General features: G+C 46.8%; 1 protein-coding gene and 1 long non-coding RNA gene across 7 annotated transcripts in view; one reads left to right on the forward strand and one right to left on the reverse strand.

Annotated features, from left to right (window-relative positions):
• Window positions 1-11,096, reverse strand: part of DICER1 (dicer 1, ribonuclease III) — a 70,598-nt gene extending 59,502 nt beyond the window's left edge. Inside the window, exon 1 of one of the 5 annotated variants that reach the window (XR_009606558.2) lies at window positions 10,784-11,096. The gene's annotated coding sequence lies outside the window, so the exon portion shown is untranslated. The remainder of the gene's footprint in view (window positions 1-10,783) is intronic. The other 4 variants (XM_060620673.3, XM_078447882.2, XM_060620672.3 and 1 more) reach the window with 4 other exon arrangements.
• Window positions 11,097-11,276: 180 nt separating this feature from the next.
• On the forward strand, window positions 11,277-14,561 carry LOC132670265 (uncharacterized). Of its 2 annotated transcripts, XR_013555968.2 has the most exons (3): window positions 11,277-13,854; window positions 13,957-14,027; window positions 14,263-14,561. It is a non-coding gene; the product is annotated as an uncharacterized LOC132670265 (long non-coding RNA). The 2 variants fall into 2 exon arrangements; XR_013555967.2 differs by lacking the exon at window positions 13,957-14,027 and having other exon boundaries at window positions 11,529-13,854.
• Window positions 14,562-25,791: the final 11,230 nt, after the last annotated feature.

Consider the following 25,791-nt stretch of genomic DNA (forward strand, 5'->3'; position numbering starts at 1 on the left):
AGTCATACACAAAAATCAGTGCCAGCTGGATTGTAGTTCTAAACATGCAACGTAAAACAATAAAGTCTTCAGAAAACAACTTAAGAGAATACCTTCATGTCGTTGGAGTAAGCAACAATTTCTTAGACGAGACGCTGAAAGTACTAATCATACAGGGAAAAAATGGACGGAGTGGACTGCGTCGAAATTAAAAATGTCTGTTTATGATATGATCCGATTAAGAGTGAAAAGGCAAGACAGGGTAGGAGATACGGAAACAATCTCTACAGATCAGTAAGGAACAGGCAGAGAAGCAAATGGAGCGTAGGCAAAGGACTTCCCAGCACAGGGTATCAAACGGCCAATAACCTTCAGAAGCAATTAGAAGGATGCAAATTAAGCCACAATGAGCTACTACCACACCCATCAGAACGGCCAAAATGAAGACACATGGTATCCAGTGTGGGAAAGGATGTGACGCTTAGAGAACTTTCATACAAGGCTAGTAGAACTGCAAATTGGAAGTATCTGCCCTGAATATACGCATATCCCATAACCCAAATAATTCCGTTCTAAGTGAACGCCGACTGAAATAGACACATATTCACCAAAAAACATGCAAAAGAACTGCACTACTCCTAACAGCCAAAAGTGAAAGCAAGACAAGTGTCCAATAACAATACAACAGACAAGTAAACATGGACATATTCATACAACAGAATACTGTGAATCTCACACACTTCAGATGTTAAGTGAAGCGACCCAACACAAAATCATACCATATAACTTCTACTACCATAAAGTTAGAAATAAGGAAAAGTCAGTACAGCGTTTGCTTTTTTTTTTTTTTTTTTTTTGGGGGGGGGGGCAGGGGACCGGGGCGGGCGGGGGTGTAATTGCCTGGGAGGGGCACTGAGAGGAGCTTGTAAAATACTGGTCATATCTGCTCTTGATCTGGGCGTGTTCACTTTGTACATCCTTGTGATTTAGGTACTTTCCTGTTTATCAGCTGAAACTGATTTCACTTAAAGTTTATTTTAAAAGAGAAGTAAAAATCCTTAATACAATATGCAAAAATTCTTCATTTACCATGGTACATATGAAATACCGTAAGTTCCCACAGGAAGAGGGAAGGGAGAAGATTTACCTTAATGGAGCATTAAATTATCTATTATCTAATTGAATCCTCCAAACAGCCCTGAAGCAAGTGTCATTTCCATTGTACAGGGATTTGAAATAACCTACCCAAGGCCAACTGACCAATAAATGGGAGAGGTGGAATTCTACCTGAATTCTGACTCCCAACTTATTTCCACAGTATACAATACTCGATAATCTCAAAGGAGGGGTCGATTAACACCGATTTGCTAGTCAAAATAAGGTGCTCCTGGATATGGTTCCTTTGATCTCCCCAGGGGGTTGAAAAAGAGTAAAATGCAATTTAAAAATAACAGAAGCAAACTGAATGTTTCATTTTCAGCTGAATCTGCATAAACACATTTAAGTAAAAATACTGCTTTAATTTTAAAGCCGCTGGCAGCTGAAATCAGCCCTGGCCACTGACATTCCTCTCGGCCTTTCTAGTCTAGGAACTCAGGTGCTCGATAAACACACAATAACTGACCACATATCCCGCCATTTCTTCTAGTATCTTTATTCCATTCAACTGATGACTAAACACAATTGACTACCTGATACAAATACTACAAAACGAACTTCTCTAGTAAGATAAAAAGTACTACCTGAAACGAGACTGCTATCATAAAGGGGGTTCAGACATGGTGAAATAAACTAGAGAAATTAATATTCCAGAAACTACCATGCACTGTGTGATTTTGGTCTTCACTCGATACAGAAAACACAAGTAAGCACTTTAACCGAGCATCTGCTGCAGAGACCTAGATAATACAGGCTTCATACACGTATACGTGTATTATACGTGTATATGTACGCGCGCTATGTGTGTGCAAATTTGTGCACGTGCTTTAAAGAAAGGCTTTAAGGGGCGCCTGGGTGGCGCAGTCGGTTAAGCGTCCGACTTCAGCCAGGTCACGATCTCGCGGTCCGTGAGTTCGAGCCCCGCGTCAGGCTCTGGGCTGATGGCTCGGAGCCTGGAGCCTGTTTCCGATTCTGTGTCTCCCTCTCTCTCTGACCCTCCCCCGTTCATGCTCTGTCTCTGTCCCAAAAATAAATAAAAAACGTTGAAAAATAAATAAATAAAAATAAAGAAAGGCTTTAAAACAATTACTTCTTTCCCTATTCTTGGCGAAAGTACAGACCCAGCTCACAAGTAAACAAACTTCCCAGAATTCTCTTTTCCTAATGTTCACCAACACAAAAGCTAGGTGTTTACAAAGACTGAGTGTCAAAAACAACATTCTCCTTCAGAACTGCATCATATGTCGATGGGAATTTTTTATATCCCCAAAGGGAAGCACTATTTGGCAGTGACTATTTCCCATATTTTAGCAAAGAAGGGCTGAACACTAAAGGCATGTATCAGATAAGCAAAAAAAGAATCATTCCTTTGAAGGTGCTAACTGCATTTAGACATGAAATTACAGCTTTTGCCTTACCTCCAGCTCATTTTACCTACTGCACTCAAATGCCTTAGGTGATTTTTGTTTGGTTTGGTTTGTTTAATCATTTGTTTACATATTCTTAGCAACAAAATTCTGCCTTTTCCTTAAAACACCCCAAATTATTGGGGCGCCTGGGTAGCTCAGTCGGTTGAGCGTCCGACTTCGGCTCAGGTCATGATCTTGAAATTTGTGAGTTCGAGCCCCGCGTCGGGCTCTGTGCTGACAGCCCGGAGCCTGGAGCCTGCTTCGGGTTCTGTGTCTCCTTCTCTCTCTGCCCCTCCCCTGCTCACGCTCTGTCTCTATCAAAAATAAAAAAATAAAAGAATAAACACACCCCAAATTATGTTTGGCCTAAGATCAATAAATCACTTGGGTTTAGTATATGCAGCAGGTACATCTAAAGATTGAGAAGTTTGGGAGTTTCCCTTTTTAATGTTTAGCTATACAAGACTGGGAAAAAAGCTAGGTGCTCTCAGTACAGTGTTCAACACAAAATAAAAGCTTTTAAAATTAAAGTACCAGGGTTCCCAGTAGACACTCTTCTCATTAATAGTACCCAGGGCCTCCTGATGGGTTACTGGCTCCTCACCATACTGGTCGGGTAGAAGGCTTCAAACCGCTTCTGTGAAATTTTCTCCTCATTCACCAACATTTACTGAGCTGTACTGGAAGCAGAGACAGACGACGAAAAGTCTCAACTGTGTCTGAAAGATTCTGCCATCCGGTCAAGGCAAAATCTGGCTCTCTCTATACTTTTCAAGACAATTTCTCCACGTTTGCATTTTACATTCCCTGCTCAGACCCGCCCACAATTCCGTGGTCTCCTTTCCCGTGGTCCCTGTATACAAACCTTAATACTCAAGAAAAATGCAGCCTCTCTTTTCCATGCCTCATGTTCAGTCGAAACCCTCCGCTTGAAATGGAGAGGTCCCGGAGTACTAGGGGTGCCTTAAAGACTACTGACTAGAAGATATTTAGAGGCTTGCAAATGTTCTCATTTTACCAGTGAGAAAGTTAAAATCTAGAAAGGCCAAGGTAACTTGCGCTTACCACACGGCTAGTCATTTAGAAGTCAAGCCAACTAGAACAGAGGCTTCTCGACCACACGTTATTCTGCACTGTTCGTTCGATTCCATCCATCGTGTGGAACTTGTGCGTCAACCATCCAGAATTTCGTCACTGCTCCTTAACCTATTAGTTGTCTTTGTGTAGACACGGCCTAAGCAAGCACGTGCAGATAGGATTCAGGAGGGATCCCTGCACCTCGTATAATTTTATGTGAAATTAAGAGTATGTACGTTTTTCTGGAAATAAGATTCACATCTTTCATCAAATCCGTAGTCTCTGTCTATAGAGTAAGAACCAGTGGCCTACACCAAGGATGTGTGACAGATATATAAACAGTTCATGATGGTGTGAAATACAGATTCAAGGATGATGTTTTATTCATGCATAATAGGAGGATAATGGTTAATTAGGGAGAGTTAGCAATATAAAGGCATTATTACACTTGGTATCTCTATTACAGAGACCCAAGTCAGATAGATGGCTGCACTATTTGATACAGTGCAGACATCCCTATGATGCTATAGTAAAATATTAATCTTTAATTCTCCAAGGTGGAAAAAGCTTAAAATACCACTGATCAGAGGCCTTCAAATCTTTGGGTTTGACAGGTTAATTGCCCTCCTAGGCCATAACCAACAGAAAGACACAAGTCCTGGAATCTCAAAGTATTAGATAAGTCTGCTGCTGCCTTTCTTTTCCCCTTCCAATCGTCTTGCTGATCTAACTCCTTGGTCAAAGAACCTTTCTACATCATTTCAAAGATCGAGTTTTACACTGAGATCCTCCTCTCATTATTTGAGTTCAATACATCGTTTTTAAAATTCTGAATGGGTTTGTAGACACCTAATTCCCAGAGGAATTTTCCAAACGTGTTTTTTTAAATCGCTACCTCATTGCGTACATCGGGCTGTCGGCAAAAACAGAAGCAACGTCACAACAACCACAGTCAGGCTGCCTCAACAATGAGAATGCTTTCGATACCGGTACAACTCCCGATTTTTATAGCAATTTTCTTCTATGAGTTTCTTAACACTTCTCTTGGTCCACAATGTTTCTATGCACTTAATCATATGTACACATCACAAATGGAGGAGAATCAAGAATCAGATTCTTGGACAGAATTCCAATCAGATTCAAGGACAGATGGCATGATCTATCCAAAAGAAGAACGATGATCTTTCTAAAAGCCTTAATACACAAGCAATATCGTGCTCCGTAAATCTATCTTGGCTTCTAAGGACGACTCCAAAAAAAAAGTAAATATAAATTAATCAATTCATTAGGCAAATCTGAGCACCTTCTATGCCAGGCACTATTCCACCCTTACTATCTTATCAACCTTAACGCAGCCAACACTTACTATTACCATGAGCCTCAAAGATGAGAACGCTAGGGCCAAAGCTTAATTGTTTTGTCTTCTTTCCAGTAACAGGCTTAGGGACCTCCTCTGACAATGTTTTCTTGTGGCATCTTCTTAGTCACTTATTTAAAATGTAAAGCAACTTTGTGTATGAAAAAGAATCCTAACAATTCATTGACAATTTCAGATGAACGAGAAAGCCACTCTGTACTCGGCGATCTGTTTTAACAGAGGCCTTTTTATATGACTGAAGATTTCAATTTCATCAGCTTGACTTGACCTCAAAAATAATGCATTGCTCTCTGTATTCATTCACTGAGTATACACCACCATGTAAGAAAGGCAACTGACACGCGTTCCTAAAGACTGGCAGAGAGAATCTGGAAGATCCTGGCTGCCTACGCTATCCAGAAAAGGGTTCATTTGTGACTGGATCGTGATTCAGCATCGGTCAAAAGCCTGAATGAGACCATTGATATTGCGGGAACATCACCTGAAAGATAAATTAACTAAACTCTGACGAATCAAATTACCAGTACGAGGCACACCTGCACTACTGAAGCCTGAGGCTTTTCTCCGCTTTCTCTAAAATGGCAGGTGCAAAATGTTTCCCTATCTGCAAAATGCAACACATTTTCTCCATCTATTGTTAATGTCATTTTATGCAAGAATCCAAATGATTCTTCTTCATACGAGAGAGAAGTCGGCTTCTCCTGGTTTACTTCCTCTCATTAGTCAATGCCGACTATATAATTAGTTCTGTTTCCTCTTTTGCTTTGACTAATAAAAATTAAAAGCAAAACAAAACAACAACCAAAAAAAACCTCTTCGGTTACATGCAGATGCTGAGGCTGTCCTTGCCCTCAGCCTCTCACCGATAATTCCTTCCAGCAACGTCCACACTCCACCCCTCCACTTAGGCCACTGTTTTCGGTCTTCTCAAATCAGTCCATCAGTGTAAGACAATCTCAAATCCTTTCTCAAAGTAGACAAATAATAAAGTAGTAAATGGCTATGTCTACACAGACTGTACTACCACGAGAATCGCCTTAGCGGAAATTAGTTGTAACTAAAAAAATAAAATCAGCCTGGGGGCGTCTGGGTGGCTTGGTTGGTTAAGCGTCCGACTTCGGCTCAGGTCATGATCTCATGGTCTGTGAGTTCGAGCCCCGCGTCGGGCTCTGTGCTGACAGCTCAGAGCCTGGAGCCTGTTTCAGATTCTGTGTCTCCCTCTCTCTCTGCTCCTCCCCTGTTCATGCTCTGTCTCTCTCTGTCTCAAAAATAAATAAACGTTAAAAAAAAAAAAAATTTAAAAAAAATAAAATAAAATAAAATAAAATCAGCCTGTAGCATGCAAAGGATTTGATGAACATCAAAGAATCAGAAAATAAAGAACAAAAGATCCACCTCACAGGCTCAGGAGGTAGACTGCAAAAGACAGGGTGCGTGCTGCTTCGTAAGATCATCACCTACTTCGGCAAGTTGTAAGTGCGTAACGATAGGAAAAAATATTCCAAAGAAACTTGTGAATAAGACCCAGTATAACACACATACATCCACTGGCATTTCTGAACGAAGTAAACTCTTGAATGTCCAAAAGGGAGAGCACAAGGTAAACAAGATAAATCACTTGGCTTCAACTTACTGTTTACACAAGTTGAACACAGACCTTCCCAGTTTCGTCCTCTGGCAGCATCAGAGCACTCCAAAGCCCCACGATGAATCAACTGAATGAATTCACTTCCTTGCACATCTACTCGCCAAGCAGTGATAGGAAGCAAGATCATAAAAATGAGTACATCCTGGGACTCAGGGAGACTAAACTCATCTCTCAACAGAGGGGAATTATTTGTAGGATAGTGTAACCGCCTAGAGCAACCCTCAGAAAACTCATACTACAGTAACTTCTGACTCTAGCGTTTTGATGATCAAGAAACAGTCTGACCGCTTCTGAGTATATAGAAGAAGTGAAGGCAGGGACTCAAACAGACACTTGTACATCTATGCTCCCAGCAGCATTAGTCACAAGGCTAGAAGGCAGAAGCAACCCACGCGTCCATCCATGAAAAACCAGATAAAAAAAATGTGGCGTGTATACACATATACAAGGAATATTATTCAGCCTTAAAAATGGAGAGTCGGACAGGCACCTGGGTAGCTCAGTCAGTTAAGCAAGCGTTCAACTTCGGCTCAGGTCATGATCTCACGGTTTGTGAGTTCGAGCCCTTCGTCGGGCTCTGTGCTGACAGCTCGTAGCCTGGAGCCTGCTTCGGATTCTGTGTCTCCCTCTCTCTCTGCCCCTCCCCACTTGCGCTCGCTCTCTCTCTCTCAAAAATAAACATTAAAAAAAAAAAAAAAAAAGAGGGTCTGACCCATGCTACAACATGAATGAGCCCTGAAAACTATGCCAGCTGAAACAAGCCAGTCACAAAAGGACAAATATTGTATGATTCCACATATACTAGGTTTCTGGAGCAGTCAGATTCACAGAGATGGAAGAATGGGGGGTGCCTAGGTGTGGGAGGAGGGGGGAATGGGGAGGTAATGTTCAATGGGGACAGAGTTCCAGGTGAAGATGATGAAAAAGTTTTGAAGATGGATGATGGTGATGACTGCAAAACAACAGACGTATACTTAACGCCACCAAACGGCTCATTTAAAATTGGTTAAAGAGGTAAATTCTGTTATGCCGATTTTACCACGAAAAAAGAAAAAAATATGAATGATTCCGATAATCAGGGGTCACCAGAATATTTAAGGTTAGAAAAAGTTCCATTCATTCAGCAATTAAAACAAAAAATTTTTTTTTTAACATTTATTCATTTTTGAGAGACAGCAAGAGACAGAGCACAAGCAGGGTAGGGGCGGAGAGAGGGAGACACAGAATCTGAAGCAGGCTCCAGGCTCTGAGCTGTCGGCACAGAGCCCGACGCGGGGCTCAAACTCATTGACCTTGAGATCATGACCTGAGCCAGTCAGATGCTTAACCGACTGAGCCATTCTGGAGCCCCGTCAACAAATATTAACTAAGGACTTACCTGTCTTTTTTTTTTCTTTTTTTTTTAGTGTTTTTACTTTTATTTTTGAGATAGAGACAGACAGAGCTTGAGCAGGGGCGGGGCAGAGAGAGACAGAGATACAGAATCCTAAGCAGGCTCCAGGCTCTAAGCTGTCAGCACAGAGCCCGACGTGGGGCTCGAACTCACGCGCCATGAGATCATGACCTGAGCTGTAGAAGTCTGATGCTTAGCCAACTGAGCAACCCAGGCGCCCCAGGACTCACCCGCGTCTTACACACGTTTTCTCTTAAAATCCACTCATAGTAACGGAGTGCACTGCAAAGAGCCCACACGCGAGGACTCTGAAATCAAACCACGACTGACTCCTGACTGCTACTTCTAGATTCACAACTCAGGTCAATAATCGGAGTCTTCATATCCTTGCACGTAAAAGAAGGACGATACTGCGTTTGTCTCAGGGAGGTCTGAAAGAGCAGGTATATAAAAGCAACCGAAACATCCTGGCACAGAAGAAGGAGGCACTTTTTACCAATAAACGTTTCCTTTCTTTCCTTTGCCAGAAGTAATGACCACAGGATGTTAACCGGGTCACAAGTGAGGGAACCTCTACGAAATACCCACTTTCTCAAATGAAACAAGCATCTCGCACGTCGGATGGTGGCAGGGGAGAGTCCCAGGGTCATAAGCGTCATTCCTAGAAGGCAGCACTACAGCGAAAGAGCTGCCACCTATGTACCACCCCCCAAATCACTACCAGGTAAGAATCAGGAGCCACATCAAAATAAAATGTCTTCTAAACCCAAGACAAGAAAACTTGGCAATGGCAAAAAACCCTGCTGTACCAACTCATACAGAAGAGTCGCAGGCATAATACAGTCGACAGAACTTAACCTCTGATGGTGAGCTGATCGCGTTAAACTAACTGCAGGAAAAGAAGATCTTTTCTCCCCGAATTAAATTGATGAATACATCTTTTCTTAAAACAGCATGTGTATACCATGGATAAATCCATTAACCCATGTTGCTATTTAAGTGTTTATAGTGACCATCATATTACAAGCAATGTTTATAGTAGTTCTAACCTATAAAGAGAGTAAGTTTTATGTGACCTAAAATGAAGTTCTGAAATAATTCTATGCACGTGTCCATATATGTCTGTGTGTAGACCACATATTCCATGTAATGTACACACGCCACAGGTAGCTAACTGGCTCCAAAGACAACACTGCGAAATAAACTGATGATTCCAGAGCCTAGATATTAATGACGCTCCCCCAAATACTAACAGTCCTAAAATCACTACTCCCTCGCGGTCTCATTCAGAATCCTGCACCATCATCCATCATCCAATACATTGTTGGAGCTCTCGGGGCGCCTGGGTGGCTCAGTCGGTTAAGCGTCCGACTTCAGCCAGGTCACGATCTCGCGGTCCGTGAGTTTGAGCCCCGCGTCGGGCTCTGTGCTGACTGCTCAGAGCCTGGAGCCTGTTTCAGATTCTGTGTCTCCCTCTCTCTCTGACCCTTCCCCGTTCATGCTCGGTCTCTCTCTGTCTCAAAAATAAATAAACGTTAAAAAAAAAAAAAAAAATTTGTTGGAGCTCTCGATTCAGATGGGTTCTTACTGAGAAAACGACATGTTTACATCAATACATTTTCAATTTAGTGAACCTCTTACGAGAGCACATTAAAAAATATGTACTTTCCAAGTAATTTAACTCCTAACGCCCGTCCTTTTCCATTCACTGAGTGTGCTGCACTTGAAAGACAAGCAACAGAAGACAACTGAAAATCGGGATGGTAAAGATTCAGAAAATTCAAAGCCAGAAGCACCTCCCAGCGGCACAGGCTTCAAAGTTAATTACTCTTTAATAAGATGAATGCTTATCTCGTGATAATCCTAAGAATGCTCAGACTTTTCATGTGGATCAGCAGCGGGTCCCCGGAAGAATGACTTTTCTTCACAAACGCACAGACTGAACCCTGAAGAGCAAAGGACTCCTCACTCATCCTTGTTTTTACAAATCTCCGGGCAATTAAAGACACATTACGGGGTGTGTTAGCTCTGCTGCGGGCAAAGCCTTCGGGGCAGCTCGGTTTTTCTAGACCATCCCCATGAATCTGATGCGCTCACCTAAAACATACACCGACTTCCCGGGGATGAAAAACCCTCCAGAAAGGCTCCTCTGCAGGGTTCAGGCGTTCTGGCAACAAAAACATCGGAGGGGAGGGGCGAAAAGATGGCCCCGGCCACCCGCCCCGGGGGACCCAGATCTGGTCACCTGCCAATAAACGCGAACAATCCTCGCCGGGCGGGACCCCAAGGCTCGCGCTTCCCCGCCAGCAACGACAGCCGGCCTCCCTGCCCTCCGAGCAGGCCCGGCGCGGTCCCGAGGATGCTCCCCGGACGCCGCCGCGGGGTCCCGCACCGCTCCCGCGTGCGTAACCGGACCTGTCAAAGCCTGCTCTCCGCGGGCCCGGCGGGCGGCAGCGCGGGCTCCGCGGCCCCGGCCGCCGCCAGCGCGACCGCACCGCGGCCCTCTGCGGCGCCGACTCCGGAGGGGCGCCAGGGGCCGGGCGGCGCGGAGCCCGGCCCGGTGGACGCCCGGCTCGCAGGCCGCGCCGCCCGGGACCGGGCGAGGCCGCGCGCCATCCGCCCGCGCCGGCTGCCCTCCTCGGCGGGTCCGGGCCCGGGCGCCCACGCGGGCCTCCGCGCCGAGGCGGGCGCAGCCGCTCCCCGCCCCGCACACAAAGCGGCTCCGCGGGAGCCCGCCTCACCTGCAGCACGGGGCGCCGCGGGCCTTCGAGAACCATCGGACCCCGCTCCGGCGCGCGCGTCACAGCCCAGGCCTCCCGGTGCCGCCTGGCGCCGCCGCCGCCGCCGCCATTTCCTCCCGCTCGCCGTCGCCTCGTCCCCGCTGTCAGGTTACTCCATTCACCTGGGCCTGGAGCAGCCTGCGCCGCGCCGCGCCTCCGCCTCGACCCCTCCCGCCCGCGCCTGCGGAGACTGCGCAGAGCCCGGCTCGCCCGCAGCCCGCGCACGGCCCGCGGCAACGGCGCACAGCCGCTTGAAGAATCCCACCGGCGCCCGCGCCGCCCCCTCCGCGCCCCCACGCTCCGCTCGGCCCCGCTCGCCCCGCGCCGGCATGAGAGCGAGCCTGTGATTGGACAGAGCGCGGCGGTGAAAGGTTAATCCCGGCCCCGCAGCCATTCAGGAGCCGGGAGACAGCGGACGCGGGAGGCGGAAGCCAGGCGGCGTTTGCGGCCCAGCGCCGGGAGTGGACCGAGGCGATCCACCGCCTGCGGCCCGGCGCCTTCGCCGCGCTCCTGGGCCCGCGCGCCGGGGCCGCGAGCGCTCGCCGGGCTCGGCAGAACCTCCCGGCTCTCGGAACTCGTCCGCCTCCATCGTTGCCCCTCTGACACCCACCGCCCCCTAAACGTGGCCCTTCCCCACGGCCGTAATTGTTCTCCGGAGGCTCAGCGCTCCTCTTACCACCGCCTCCCCTTTTTAAAGGGCCTTCCCACTCGCCTGCTTCTCCCCCGCGGTGGTGGTGCCGGGCCCTCCGCATTTGGGGAGACAACAGACCCCACCCCCGCCCCGGAATAGGAATAACCGGATAATGGGACGGAGAAGGGGGGGGGGGGGCGCTTATGTAAATTGTCCCTTTGCAGAGGTTGCAACCCTCTGCCACACCTCGTGTCTGTGAATTAAAGAGTGGATGGAGGTCCAGTAAATCGTGGGCTTAAAGAGAATCCTATTAATTTACCCCCAAATGTAGGCATCTCTTCCAGAGGACTCCTGGGGTAGGCTGGTGCACTGCAGGGGATGCTTCCAATCTTAAGCTTTAACACTCAGCACCTACTCCGTGCTAGATAGCCGGTGTTCTACAGCCGCCACCAGCCTCGTGTGGCTCTTGAGCACTTAAAAATTGGCCAGTCCCAAGTGGGATGTGCTGGTTGGAACTCCTAGATGTATATGTGCTTTACCAAAAAAAGACTGTAAGACATCGCACTAATAATCTTACCGATGACATGAAGTGATCATGTATTTTACACAGCGGGATAAACAGTATTTTCACTTGTTTTTTTTTTTTTTTTTTTTTTTTTGCTGTGCTAGAAGAATTGTGATGTCTTACGTGGGCCACATTTTGTTGCCATTGGACTGGCTGCCCTAAGGCGCACATGCTCGTGATATAAATTGGAGATGGGCATTGTAACTGGCCCCATTTTAACAGATGGAGAAACTGACTAGCCTCCAACAGCTAATAAATGAACTGAGATTAGAGCCCCAGGTAGTCTGGCTTCCGGACTGGCGTGCTGTCAATCACTACTGTGCTCAAATTTTGATCATACATCTACCATAGTTTGGCTTGGAGTTTCGCCTTAACATAGAATGTTCATGGGCAAAATTAGGAAATAGAATGCTTTGGGCAGACCTCCATAAAAACGTTTCTTACGCGTACCGCACTGCGGGCAACAGACCTCCCCGATAACACACATAAAGGCTTTCGGGAGATAATCCTTTGTGAAAAGGATGGCTTCTCAGGGTGAAAATAGGCACTAGCAGTGGGAATTTGGGGGCAGGTAAAACTTTTAGCCCCTCCTGCTGTCCGTTCAATCTGTCAAGACTAGCTGGTCTTCTCCATCAGGGGATTTGTCTAATTTTCACCAGTTTTTTTTTTTTTAATTAAAAAAAAAGAGTGGTACATACATATGGTTCATCCCTCAGCATAACAATGTATATAGTAGAAAGAACCTCTCTCTCACACCTGTCCCCAAGCAGATATTTCTTCCTCATTCATCAGAAGAATTTTTTCATGTGCATACAAGCCAAGACTTCCTCATTTACAAAAATGGTAGCATGCTCTACACACTTACTTTACCTTGCCTTCTTTACATAATATATCATGAAGGTATTTTGCAGCAATATATACAGAGGTCCGTGCTATTTTTTTTAAATTTTTTAATGTTTACTTATTTTTGAGAGAGAGACAGAGTGGTGGGGGGGGGGGGGGGGCGGTGCAGAGAGAAAGGGAGACACAGAATGCAAAGCAGGCTCCAGGCTCTGAGCTGTCAGCACAGAGACCTACGCGGGGCTCAAACTCACAAGCCGTGAGATCATGACCTGAGCTGAAGTCTGATGCTTAACGGACTGAGCCACCCAGGCATCCCCTTGCTATTTTTTTTCAGTCCCCATAACACTTTATTGCTGGGATGTGCCTTGATTTATTTAACTAATTCTCTATTGGTGGGCACTTAGACCTCCAGTCTTTTGCAATTAAACATCCATGCATTTGGCAGCGACTGAGTATATGGGATGAGTGATGGATCCAAATTCTTTTTCTTCCAGATGGCTACACGGTTTGCCACTTATTGGCCATTTGTTGAAGGGTTCACTTGTAGACTCTGCATTTTCTTCCAATGATCTATCTATTCATGCTCCAGTTGCAGGCTTGTTTTTAAATCCAGAGACATAAACTCTTGTCAGGGATAGTGTTTCACACTTTGTTTGGATCACTAGAAATCTTGGAGCTAATATTTCAGCCCATGTTAAGCAACGGTATAGTACCATGTGGTATGCATTTTCGGTGGGCAAATTTTTTTATTTTCCCTCTGCCCTGATTATTTCCGTAATTTGTTTTCTTTTTTGTAGGACAAGTCAGGATATAAATATACCTTTGCTTAAGACTCTTTGTTTGCAAGTAACAGAAACCAACCTGAAGTAGCTTAACCAAAAGGGAAGAACTGTATCATAAGGTTGCAGATGCTTCTCACAGAAGCCGGGAGCAGGAATACAGCTGCAGCAAAGGAGTAGACCCAGGAGTTGGAAAGCTTTCAGGAACTCAAAGGTACTCTCTATATCCTTCTGTGATTTTTTTTTCCCCTCTGTGTCTACTTATCTGTGTATCTTTCTCTACTGACTCGTTCTCTCTGCTTTTCCATCTACCCAGGAGAATACAGTCGTCCCGCTATTCAGCTAGGAAGTCAGCCCAGCGTGGAGATCAGAGCCAAAACAAGGAAGGTGGGTGCAGTCCTGCAAAGTCAGGCAGCCAATTGTATATACAAGGGGACTCTGCAAATGAAAAACTATATTGAGGACCACAGAAGCCACATTCCTCACTGTTGGAGAATGGGGTTACAAATATTGAAAGGAGAAAAGAAGAAGGCTTGAGTGGTCAGGTTGGAATTGGAGATACTGATGTGAACCTAAGGCTTTCAGTATACATAAAAGTATATCTATGTATGTATACTTCTAGCTCTGTCCGCTGAAAGAACCCTGGAGCAGCAGCCCTATATCCAGGAGAACACCTAACATCCAGATTGAAACACCATCTTCTGCTAAAAGGAACCGGGAATCCTTGAAGAAATACCTGATTTCACGGTTGGGACAGAGAAAGCGTAAGTGAGCCTGGACCTTCTTGTCGTGCCAGAAAACACGAAAATGCTCGAAGAGTGAAGGAGACATTTCAAAACAACAACGTAGTCCGTTTGAAGGGACTCCCGCTGGCCAAATCTGGGAAATTGGAACATCAAAATAAATGATGATAGTAGGAGATTATGTCCCATGGAGTAAAATAGGATCCATGAGTCCACGCTGATATGTGTGTGTGTGTGTGTGTGTGTGTGTGTGTGTGTGTGTGTTTAATGAATGAATAAGTGAAGAGAAAAGAGACAGGTCTTCCTTAGGATAGAATGCAACTAGAGATTTGGAAGGAATAGGGGCTCCTGGGTGGCTCAGTGAATTGAGCATCAACTCTTGATTTCAGCTCAGGCCAGGATCCCAGGGCTGTGGGATCGGGACCCACATCAGGGTCTCTCTGACCCCGTGCTGGTGCGGGACCTACTTAAGACTCTCTCCCTCTCTCTCCTTCTCTCTCTCTCTCTCTCCCCCTCTATTCCTCCTCCCTGCCCCCCCCCCCCTCGAGTGTGCATGCTCTATCACTCTCTTAAAAAAAAAAACTTAGAAGGAATGATGGAATTCGAAAATCACCATTTGGCAATCATCAGACAAGAAATATCAGTGTTTGCTAAATCTCCTGGGTGAAAGTTGGACAAAGAATGGGATAGCTACATAGGTTCAAAGCATCTCCCCTATAACTCTTAGTTAAAAAACAAGAACTTTACAAAAGAGAATCTAGCAGACGTCACCTTACTCAAGTATTCAATGTAAACTTTCAGGCAACAGGTCACAGGTACGCCCCAAGCGTGCTACACGGCGCAGCTATAATATGGGCTTTATTGGGGGAAACTTAACCGCAGAGAAGCAGCAGCATGTCCTCACGCTATCCCGCGAACTGCCGTTGTGACACAGCCCAGGCCAAGCACAGCTATTGTGTGTGGACCGTGTCAAGGGTCCCTACCGGACAAGGTCTGCTTCGGCCGGCAGCCAGGGACACGACAGCTGGAGCTGCAGTCCAAGACAGAAAGTGGGCCCCACCCCACACTGCATTACACGCATTAAAAAAATTTGTTTTAGTGTTACTTTTTGAGAGAGAGAGTGTGCCAGGGAGGGGCAGAGAGAGGGAGACACAGAATCCGAAGCAGGCTCCAGGCTCTGAGCCATCAGCCCAGAGCCCGACGCGGGGCTCGAACCCACGGACCGCGAGATCGTGACCTGAGCTGAAGTCGGACGCTTCACCGACTGAGCCACCCAGGCGCCCCTATTTGGTATTTCTAATAATGCGACGCTTCACCGACGGAGCCACCCAGGCGCCCCTGAGCATCTTGAATCTTATGAGGAAACACCAGACAAACCCAAGTTGAGGGATAGCCCACAAAATGACTGGCCTGCAATACTGGAAGATTTTAAGATTATGAAGATCGAAGAAGGACTAAAAAACACTTCCAGAACAAAGGAAACTGAAGGTATATGATGAGTAAGTGCGATGTGTAATCCTTGCTTGGTTTGGATCTTTTGGCCCTAAAAGATATCATCGGTGTAATTGGTGACAAGTGAATGGAGTTTCAGGGTAAAGGAAATATGGGAGTTCTTCACACTTCTGTATTAGTCAGGGTTCTACAGAGAAACAGAACCAATAGGATGTAGAGAGAGAGAAATAGAAGAGGAGATTTTTCATAGGAATTGGCTGACCCCGTCATAGAGGCCAAAAAGTCCCACAGTCTGCCATCTGCAAGTTGGAGAACCAGGAGAGCTGGGGTTGTAATTCAGTCCGAGTCCAAAGGCCTGACCAGGGGGCCATCGGTGAAACTCCCAGGGTCCAAAGGCCCGAGAACCAGGAGCAATGGCACCAGAATACAAAGGAACTTGTGTGTCATGTTAAGGATTTACTGTTTCATTTCACAGATGGAGAAGCCATAGAAAGGTTTTTCAGCCAACGGTGATGACATCAGATATACATTAAAAAATTTTTTTAATGTTTATTTTATTTTTTTTTATGTTTTTTATTTATTTTTGAGACAGAGAGAGACAGAGCATGAACGGGGGAGGGGCAGAGAGAGAGGGAGACACAGAATCCGAAGCAGGCTCCAGGCTCTGAGCTGTTGGCATAGAGCCCGATGTGGGGCTCGAACTTGGGAACGGCGAGATCATGACCTGAGCCGAAGTCGGATGCTTGACTGACGGACCCGCCCAGGCGCCCCCAGATACACATTTTTTTAATGTTAACTCCAGCCAGTGTAGACAACGGAGAAGCGCAAAATCGAAGGATTCATTTGCGAAAGTGTAAGGAAGTGATGGCTTTGACCCGGACGGTCCTAATGGGAGAGACATGGAGCTGACTTAGGCACATTTGGAGGGTAAAAATGTGTGTGCTTTACTCTCCCCTTGAATAGCGGTGGTTTCAAGTTCACCCGGAGTCTGTCTTCCGGGAAGCAGAAGGTGTAAGTCCGACGGAGCCCTGCTGGGCATCAGAGCTCTGCCATGTGACCAAAGGGCCTTGTGAACCGTGGTCGAGATTAGCAGCCCCGGGGCACCTGAGCGGCTCAGTCCGCTCAGTGTCTCACTTGATTTCAGCTCAGGTCCTGATCTCACGGTTGGTGAGTTCGAGCCCCACGTCGGCCTCCGTGCTGACAGCACAGAGCCTGCTCGGGCTTCTCCCTCTACCCCTCTCTCTACTCCTTCCCCCCACTCAAGCTCACATGCTCTATCTCTCAAAATAAATAAACTTAAAAAAATTATTTAAAAAAAAGATTGTCGGTCTTTACCACATGGTTAAACTTTTGTTGTTATGTTGCTTTTTTTTTTTTTTAAGTTTTTAAGTTTAAGTTTTTAAGTCTACTTATTTATTTTGAGAGTGGGTGTGCGATGCATGAGCAGGGGAGGGTCAGAGAGAGAGGAAAAGACAGGTTATTTTGCTTTGTTTTTAACAAAATAAAGAAAACAGCTAAACGTGAACCTCAATCTACTCAAGTAACATTTTCAGTTGGAATAAAATGTAGAGAAAAATACACCAGTCAGACACATTCAATACGTTTTTCACTGTCCCAGATCATAATTATATTACGCCTCTCTTTATTTTTTTCATCTTTTATTAACAAAAATTTTTTTTAATGTTTATTTACTTTCGAGACAGAGAGACAGAAGCGTGAGCAGGGGAGGGCAGAGAAAGGGAGATACAGAATCCAAAGCAGGCTCCAGGCTCTGAGCTGTCAGCACAGAGCCCGGTGCGGGGCTCGAACTCACAGATTGCGAGATCGTGACCTGAGCTGAGTTTGGACGCTTAACCGACTGAGCCACCCAGGCGCCCCACGCCTCTCTTTAAACTTGAGTAAAAATTAAGTCATCTCCTGGCATCTTGGCGTCTCTTGGTCTTGGGGGAAGACTTTTGATTCAATTCTGTCTTTTGCACTCACATCAGTACTGAATCCCTGAGGCTTGTTTAATTTAGAAGGAAAGAAGCCTGACCTTCAGACAATTCAGTATTTTACCAGGGAAAGTAACCCCAAAGTACTTGCCACTTTTCCCAGCGCCCTGAATAGCTCCCCTATAGAGTTTCAGTATCTTTTCACTCTGACAGGGGAAAATAAAACAACAGAAAGATTATAGCCCTGTGGTAACCTTATCAGTGTCACGGTATTTGATTGACTTTCCCTTCCCCTCCCTCACATCGGACTATAGCAATTTTCCCATATCTTGGAATTAGCTTTTTTTAATTGGGGGAAAAAAGACATGGTATACTTTTAATTTGTATTCAATTGTTACTTGTAAACAACCTTCACAGGGCATTAATACTCGCACGGGGGCCATTTTTCAAGGAGCTTAGAATTATAAAATCAGGTTTCCCCAGATTTTCTTTTAATGCAGTTAAACAGAACTATCGACTTTAATATTGAGTTTAGGTACATTTATCATTCCTTTCGTCTTTAAACTACCATTCACCTCCCTGTTTTTCTAGACCAACAAAACTTATCAGTCTTTCCTTTGAGCTCTCACACTCCAGAGCTCCTTCCATGCAGTTCTCTGACACCTTCCCCATGTGATGCGAGCCAAGCCAATCGGAACAAGGCCACTGCAGATGTAGCTGTGTGCTGTGTCCTGCTGATGCGTGTCCCCCAAATTCAGATGTGGAAACCCTAACCCCCAAGATGACGGTGGAGGAGGTGGGGCCTGTGGGAGGTGATTAGGTCATGAGGTGGAGCCCCCATGATTTACGAGGGCCTGGGATTCGTGCCCTCGTAAAAGGGCCCCCAGAAAACTTGCTTTCACGCTCATATCCCTGGTGTCGTTTGGGGCAGCCCCGTTTCCCCTTCTTCCGAGGCCAGACTGGACCAGGGCGCACCCATCTGACCTCTTTTTACCTTAACCACCAATGTAAAGACCCTGTCTCCACCTATAGTCACATTCTCAGGGTGGTGATGAGGGCTTGAACGTATGAATTTTGTGGGGCCGCAACACAGCCCATAGCACCCCACAACGCTGCTGCCGTCCCTGGGGTCTCAGGATGGGTGCAAGTGACCCCTGGCGTGGCAATCCCAAGCCGGATACCGGTGGGAGCCACTGTAATGACCAGTAATGACCTTCTCTCTTACCTAATAAATCAGAGGAAAAAGAGAGGCTATTGGGTGTGAATCCCTTCGCTTGGATCTTTCCAGGGCTCCAAACCTTCCATGACTTCTTAGCTGGGACTCAAGTCCCCCAGGAACCCAGCATCTACCGGGGTTTCTGGCCTCAGGTCATGCTCCCCCGATCGGCTTGCTCCGTATGCTCTGGGGACACCGACCTCCTGGTGCCGCCATGAAAACACTCTCCTTTCCAGAGGCAGGGTGTTTGGGTCCCTACGTTTTGACTTGCCTTTGTAACAGTTGTTCTACAGCTACTGGCCGGAAAGCCTCCCCTGCTCCGTGCCTGCAAATGCCCCTTGTCCTTCACACTTTAGTCAAATGCCACCTCCTCAGGTGGCCACCCCTGACCCCGGGCCCCCCAACTGGAGTTAACGCCCACCCTTGTTTTTTTCACAGCAACGCCCCCTCTGAGTCTGGCCCCGCCCACGTGGTGTTCTCTCTTCTCCCTGCCCCGACGCCCAGGCCAGGGCCCCACCAGGCAGAGCTTCTCGGGGACACAACTGGTGCTGTCTGTGTCATCCGTGCGTATTTCTGTGTCTCCACGGTGTACACAGAGCAAAAGGAAAAAGGAAGAAGGAGAGAGGAGGAGCAGGGAGGGAGAGAGGGAGAGAACAAAACCCAAGACTGCGTGATTCCCTATGCAGCCCACATTGACTTATCACACCACTGGTATGAAGGTCCCCTCCTCTGTTTAAAGTTGAGCGAAACGTACCTTCTTCCGCAGTTTCAATGCAAGTTACACCTACATTAGCTACCTAGGAGGCAACGGCCCATGTCTTATGCAGCAATGCACACACATTGCTTTGTCTGTCCTGGTGCAGCCCATGTTTTCTTAAGTAGAAATTCTGTTTCCCACGATCCCACCTCTGACGACATCATTCCACGGACTGCCAGGCACAGACCCCACCCCTAATCTCAAAGCTGGCCGTGTGAAGGCTGGAACAATTCACTTTTCTCCTGGCCGCATGACCCCCTCCCGGCCAATCAAAACCTTCCCTAAGATTTTTGTGCCTGGAATTGGTGAAGAGGAATCCCGGTGCCTCACTGGTCAGTGGGCGTAAGCGTGTGGTCCTGGCAGCCGTGTTCCCCTCGTGCGGAGAAGACCCATTTCAGGGGAAGCCAAGGACACCAAAAAATAGAAAAGACTGAGATGAGAGATGGAGACAGGGTGTGGAGGAGGAAGGAGAGACAGACAGAAAGACAGAGACAGAGACATTGTAAGATAGCCTTAAAGTCAGCTTCATTTTTTTTTTAGTTTGTTTTTGGTGTTTATTTATTTTTGAGAGAGAGAGACAGAGTGTGAGAGGAAAGGGACAGAGAGAGAGAGAGAGGGAGACACAGAATCCGAAGCAGGCTCCAGGCTCCGAGCTGTCAGCCCAGAGCCCGACGCGGGGCTCGAACTCACAAACTGCGAGATCATGACCTGAGCCGAAGTCGGACGCTCGACCGACTGAGCCCCGCCAGGCACCCGGCCCCCAATATTTTTAAAACCATTTGAATTGCGTCTCCATCCTTGCAAGTCAAGTGATTATGAAAAATAGAAAGCTTGAAGTTTCATCGATCCTTAGCAAATTTTCCAGAAAATGTGGTCACAGGACCATGTACGGCAGGAGAGAGGTCGGCCGCCGTCTCCAGACAGTCGAGACTGGAATCCAGCCCTGTCTCCTACAAGACCACCTTACAGAGCGTCATTCCTGTCCTTCATAAAGTGTAAATAATATGAGTACCCGTGGCTTGAGGTTGAGAGAATTCAGTGAATAATGTATTAGCACCTAATCGGCGTTCCATGAGTTGCGGTCATCGTGACTATTAGAGACACATATAGCGAGAATCGCCGAAATCAACTCAATAAAAGTAGCAGCACGTATTTGAGTACGCCTTGAGTATGAGGGTTCTCTACCCTCATACTCCTGTGCTGGGCACCCCGAGAAATGAGAGAATCGCATATGGTCTGTGCCCTCCAGACGCCGACAATCCCGTTGGCAGGATTCTGAGATGCTTCATATGAAAGCAGAGCCTTTCCCTGTGTCTCCCACTTCAGCGATCAGCCCGCACCAGGAGCAGAAAAGATGTCAGATCCTCTTTGGATCACATGTCCTTCGTACCGTCCCAGGCACAAAGCAGTAGTTCAATAAAAGCCTGCTGGATGAATGAAGCCTTAGGGAAAAGACAGCTGTTCTTTGGAAGTCGCTGTCACCGAACTGGCTCTTGAATGGTCAGCAGAGGATATACAGTAGGCTAGTGACAAGCAAACTCACTCCCGTGCTTCTGTGCGCTCTTCCGGGGTGGCGTCTCGTGAGGCCCCGGGTTTGGCTGCAGTGTTTTCTCTGAAAGTGAACAACACACTTCGCAGAGCTTCGCCACATGCCTGAGTAAACGTGAGTTCTTTTAGATTGAACTATGCATCTCTTGTATTCTCCCCGGCAGTTTGGCGACCGGGCGGTGGGAACATTTCTTCAGTTCCTCCCCCACCCCCACCCCTCTCTTAGGGAAAATCCAGTTGTGTGTCAAGAACGCGCAGATCTACTCAGAATGACATTTCCTGGGGCGCCTGGGTGGCTTGGTCGGTTGAGCATCCGACTTCAGCTCAGGTCACGATCTCAGGGTTCGTGAGATCGAGCCCTGCTTCGGGCTCTGTGTTGACAGCTCAGAGCCTGCTTCGGATCCTCTCTCTCTCTCCCTCCCTCGCTCATGCTCTCTCTCTAAAAAATAAATAAGCCTTAAAAAAAAAAAAAAAAAAAAGAATGACATTTCCTTAAGGTTCCCCGTCAAAATGAGCTGCCTCACCTTTGACTGTGCTGGGCCAGGGAGAAAGAACCGTTTTCTCAGCAGCCCTGGTGTTTCGTCTGCTCCCTGTTCAACTGTACTGTGGAGCCTGACTTGGGGCTGCCAGCCAGGCTGTAGTCCGGCGGCTTGTTGCAGACAAGCGGTTTTCTCCGATGATTGTTCATTACAGCTTGTCTGTATTGATCGGTTTCTTGGGGTGACCGTCAACCGACGTTTAAGGCTAGCTACCTTAATTGACAAAGGGAGTTTGTTGAAAGGATACCCTTAAATCCCACAGTAGATCCCTGTTATATCTGAGGGAGAGCTGACTAATCTAAGGGGCAGGCAGGAAGCATGACTGGTGTGAGAAACCCAGCAGCAGAAGGTCATGAACCATGGCTCTGGCATTCTGCCATGGATGTGTTTCAACACCCACACGCCTAGGTCAAAATTCCAAATGCCTGGGAGGAAGAATCTAATTGTCCCCGCTTAGGTCACGTGTCCACTCTTAGACCAAGGGAAAGTAACAAGGCTGTTGAAATAAGTCATGGGGATGTAACGTACAGCATGGTGACTATAGTTAATAATAACGCTATTCCATTTTTGACAGTTGCTGAGAGAATAGATCTTATTACGAGTTCTCATTACGAGAAAAAGGCTTCTGTACCTATGGACGGTGATGGAAGGGGACAATCTATTGTGGTGATCATTTTGCAATATACGAGTATCAAATCATCATGTTGTATCCTTGAAACTAATGTAACGCTATGTGTCAATTACACCTCAATAAAAAAAAAGAAAGAAAGAAATATGACTATGGAGCGGCTCCCCCTATGGGTGGGTGTCTTAGTTTCCTGTTGTTTCTGTAATAAATTACCACAAACTCAGTGGTTTCAAACAACAGAAATGTATTCTGTTATGGGGCACCTGGGTGGCTCAGTGGGTTAAGAGTCTGACTTCTGCTCATGTCATGATCTCGAGGTTTGTGGGTTCGAACCCCGCGTGGGGCTCTGCGCTGACAGCTCAGAGCCTAGAGCCTGCTTCCGATTCTGTCTTCCTCTCCTCCTCTCTTCCGATTCTGTCTTCCCTCCCCAGCTCACACTCTGTCTCTCTTTCTGTCTAAATAAGTAAACAAACATAAAATTTTTTTTTAATGCATTCCGTTACAATTCTGGAGTTCAGAAGTCTAAACTCTATCCCATTGGGCTTGAAGCCAAGGTACTGGCAGGCTGGTCTCTTCTGGAGGCTGGGAGGGGAGAATCCATTTCCTCGCCTTTTTCCGCTTCTGGTGGCTGCCTGTGTTGTTTGGCTTGAGGTCTCTTCCTCTATCTTCAAAGCACGACCTTCGGCTTCCAACATTAAATCACCTTTCTACGCTTCTGTAGTCAGATCTCTCTCTACCTCCCTCTCATGAGGACTCTTGTAAGTACCCTTAGCATCTACCTAGGTGATCCAGGATAATTCTTCCATCTCAGGATCCTTACCTTAATCTCACCTGCAAAGTCCCTTTTGCCACCCAAGGTAACATGCAGAGGTTCCAAGGATCAGGATACGATCTCTTCGGGGGCCGTCTTTATTCAGCCTACTACAGCGGGGTAGGAAGTTTTCAGAGAAGGACGGGTGGACAAACATTCCACTACTGATATCGACTGATGAAACTGAGTGATTGCTACGCCCCAGGCATTATGCTGAATACCTTACCCACATTGATTCATTTCATCTTTACTGCTGCTTCAAGAGTGGGTGTTACTATCATCTCAATTTGACAAAGAAAGGAATTAAGACTCAAAGAGACAAGGGACACAGATTATCAGTAGAAGACTGAGTAGAGAAGGGACCCAGTCACATACCAGTTAGGAGTGAATTTGGGATTTTTTAAATATTTATTTATTTATTTTTAATGTGTATTTATTTATTTTTTTAAACACTTTGAAGAACAACTTCTTTTATTTTTTAAAAAAATGTTTATTTATTTTTGAGACAGAGAGAGACAGAGCATGAATGGGGAAGGGTCAGAGAGAGAGGGAGACACAGAATCCGAAGCAGGCTCCAGGCTCCGAGCTGTCAGCACAGAGCCCGACGCGGGGCTCGAACTCATGGACCGTGAGATCATGACCTGGGCCGAAGTCGGACGCTCAACCGACTGAGCCACCCAGGCGCCCCAGTGTGTATTTATTTTTGAGAGAGAGAGAGAGTGAGCATGAGCAGGGGAGGGGCAGAGAGAGAGGGAGACACAGAATCCAAAGTCGCTTCCAGGCTCTGAGCTGTCCGGCACAGAGCCCGATGCAGGGTTCGAACTCAAGGACCACTAGGGCATGACCTGAGCCGAAGTCAGACACCCAACCAACTGAGCCACCCAGGCGCCCCGGATTTGAGATTTAAATTCAAGACTGACTGACATCAAGCCTGTGTCACTAGGCTTTTATGGCTGGGCTATGTTCCTCAAAAGCCAACGTGTACCATTCCCAGGTGCATTGACAGATGGGAACCCAATTCACACTGGGAGGTTGGTTACGGCAAATTCTAAAGTCAGCAAAGCTTGTCTGCAGCAGTCTCTATGGCATTTTCTCTTCTCTGACAACTTCTCCTCAACATGCCGTACTGCTTCCCAGCAAATTCAATCTGTCCTCCAGATTTCCCTTCCCCAAATGAAATGACACGGTCCAGACCCATCCAACTTAGTTAAGTGACTGATTTATTGTCTACACCTAGGCAATAGGGAAATGGGACGCAATTAAAAATCATCCTGGGACAACACATGGAAACTGGAACTGTCCTTGGCAAGCTGGATGTGTAGTCGATCCACGCTGACATGTGTTGTGACTTACCTCCTTGGGGCCCCATTTGCAGACAGCTTATTAAAAGCAAGGAGTAAATAAGACATCATAAAGCGTTTGTAGGTAATAATGGCTTATTATCTCTCTCAGGGGTCTGTATGAGTAGCTGAAAGAGATTTCAGTAAATCATGATGATTTTAACTCCAAAAGGAAAAAGAACCCCACAAATGGTACTGTTTCCAGTATTGAGAGAGTCTGGAGGTAAGATATGTATGTGGGGTGGGGAGAATGAGGGAGCAGGGAATAGAAGAAGGAAAGAAGAATATTTTAGGTGGAGGAGTTTCTAGAACTTTCCACAAAAAATGTCACATCAGTAGGAACCACTTCTGTGTGCCCCTAAGGCTAGTCTTGGGTCTTTCCCCTTTTGCTGTTGACTGTCTAAGGGCCTTGACCACAAGTCATCATGGATTTCAGCGGTGGGTCAGCAGGAAAGGGCAGACACTAGGAACCGGATGGGGGTTTGGAAGAGGAGTGTCTGGAAACTGGAATCAACAAGGTTCCCAGGATCCAAAAGGTGTTGGTAGGTCTGGGCTTGGTCCAAGAAGACTCAGTCTGTTGGGTAGGGCGCTGTAACAAACGTGGGTTCAGAACCCATCGGGACTTCACATAAGTTTCCAGTGTGTGATAAGATTCCACCTGGTAAGCGAAGATACTTGGATAATAATTTGTGGTTCCAAGGAACGAACTAGAAAAAGCTGAGCAAAGTATCCAAGTTCTAGACCAGTTGGTGAGATTCAAGTCCATTCCTGAAGCTTTGCTTAGAGAGAACTAGGAGATAACCAAGAACTTGGGCAGAAGCCCAGGAGCATCGATTGGGAAGACAAGGCTGGAGTAAAGAGGGAAATTGCAAATTGGTGGTCAAACAACAGCGATTGACCAGCCGTCAGGTTTAGAGCATCACCAATTACAGCAGTGCAGGCAGATCCCCCAGCACCTGGCTCCCACCGTGCCAACGGCTTCCCCACTGCCCGGTCCTGCAATGTAGCTTCCCCAGAGCCTGACTTCTGCAGTATACAGTCAGCAGCACCCAGCACCCAGCACCCAGCACCTAGCACCCAGCAACTGCCACAGGTTGTTTCATAGTGTCTGCAGCGAGATCCCTCTCCACGAATGGCTTTCCGCAGCATGGATGGATTTCCAGAAGGTTCCACAGCAACTGCT

This window comes from Panthera onca, chromosome B3 (genome assembly GCF_046562875.1).
Source record: "Panthera onca isolate mPanOnc1 chromosome B3, mPanOnc1 haplotype 2, whole genome shotgun sequence".
NCBI classification, from domain to species: Eukaryota; Metazoa; Chordata; class Mammalia; order Carnivora; family Felidae; genus Panthera; species Panthera onca.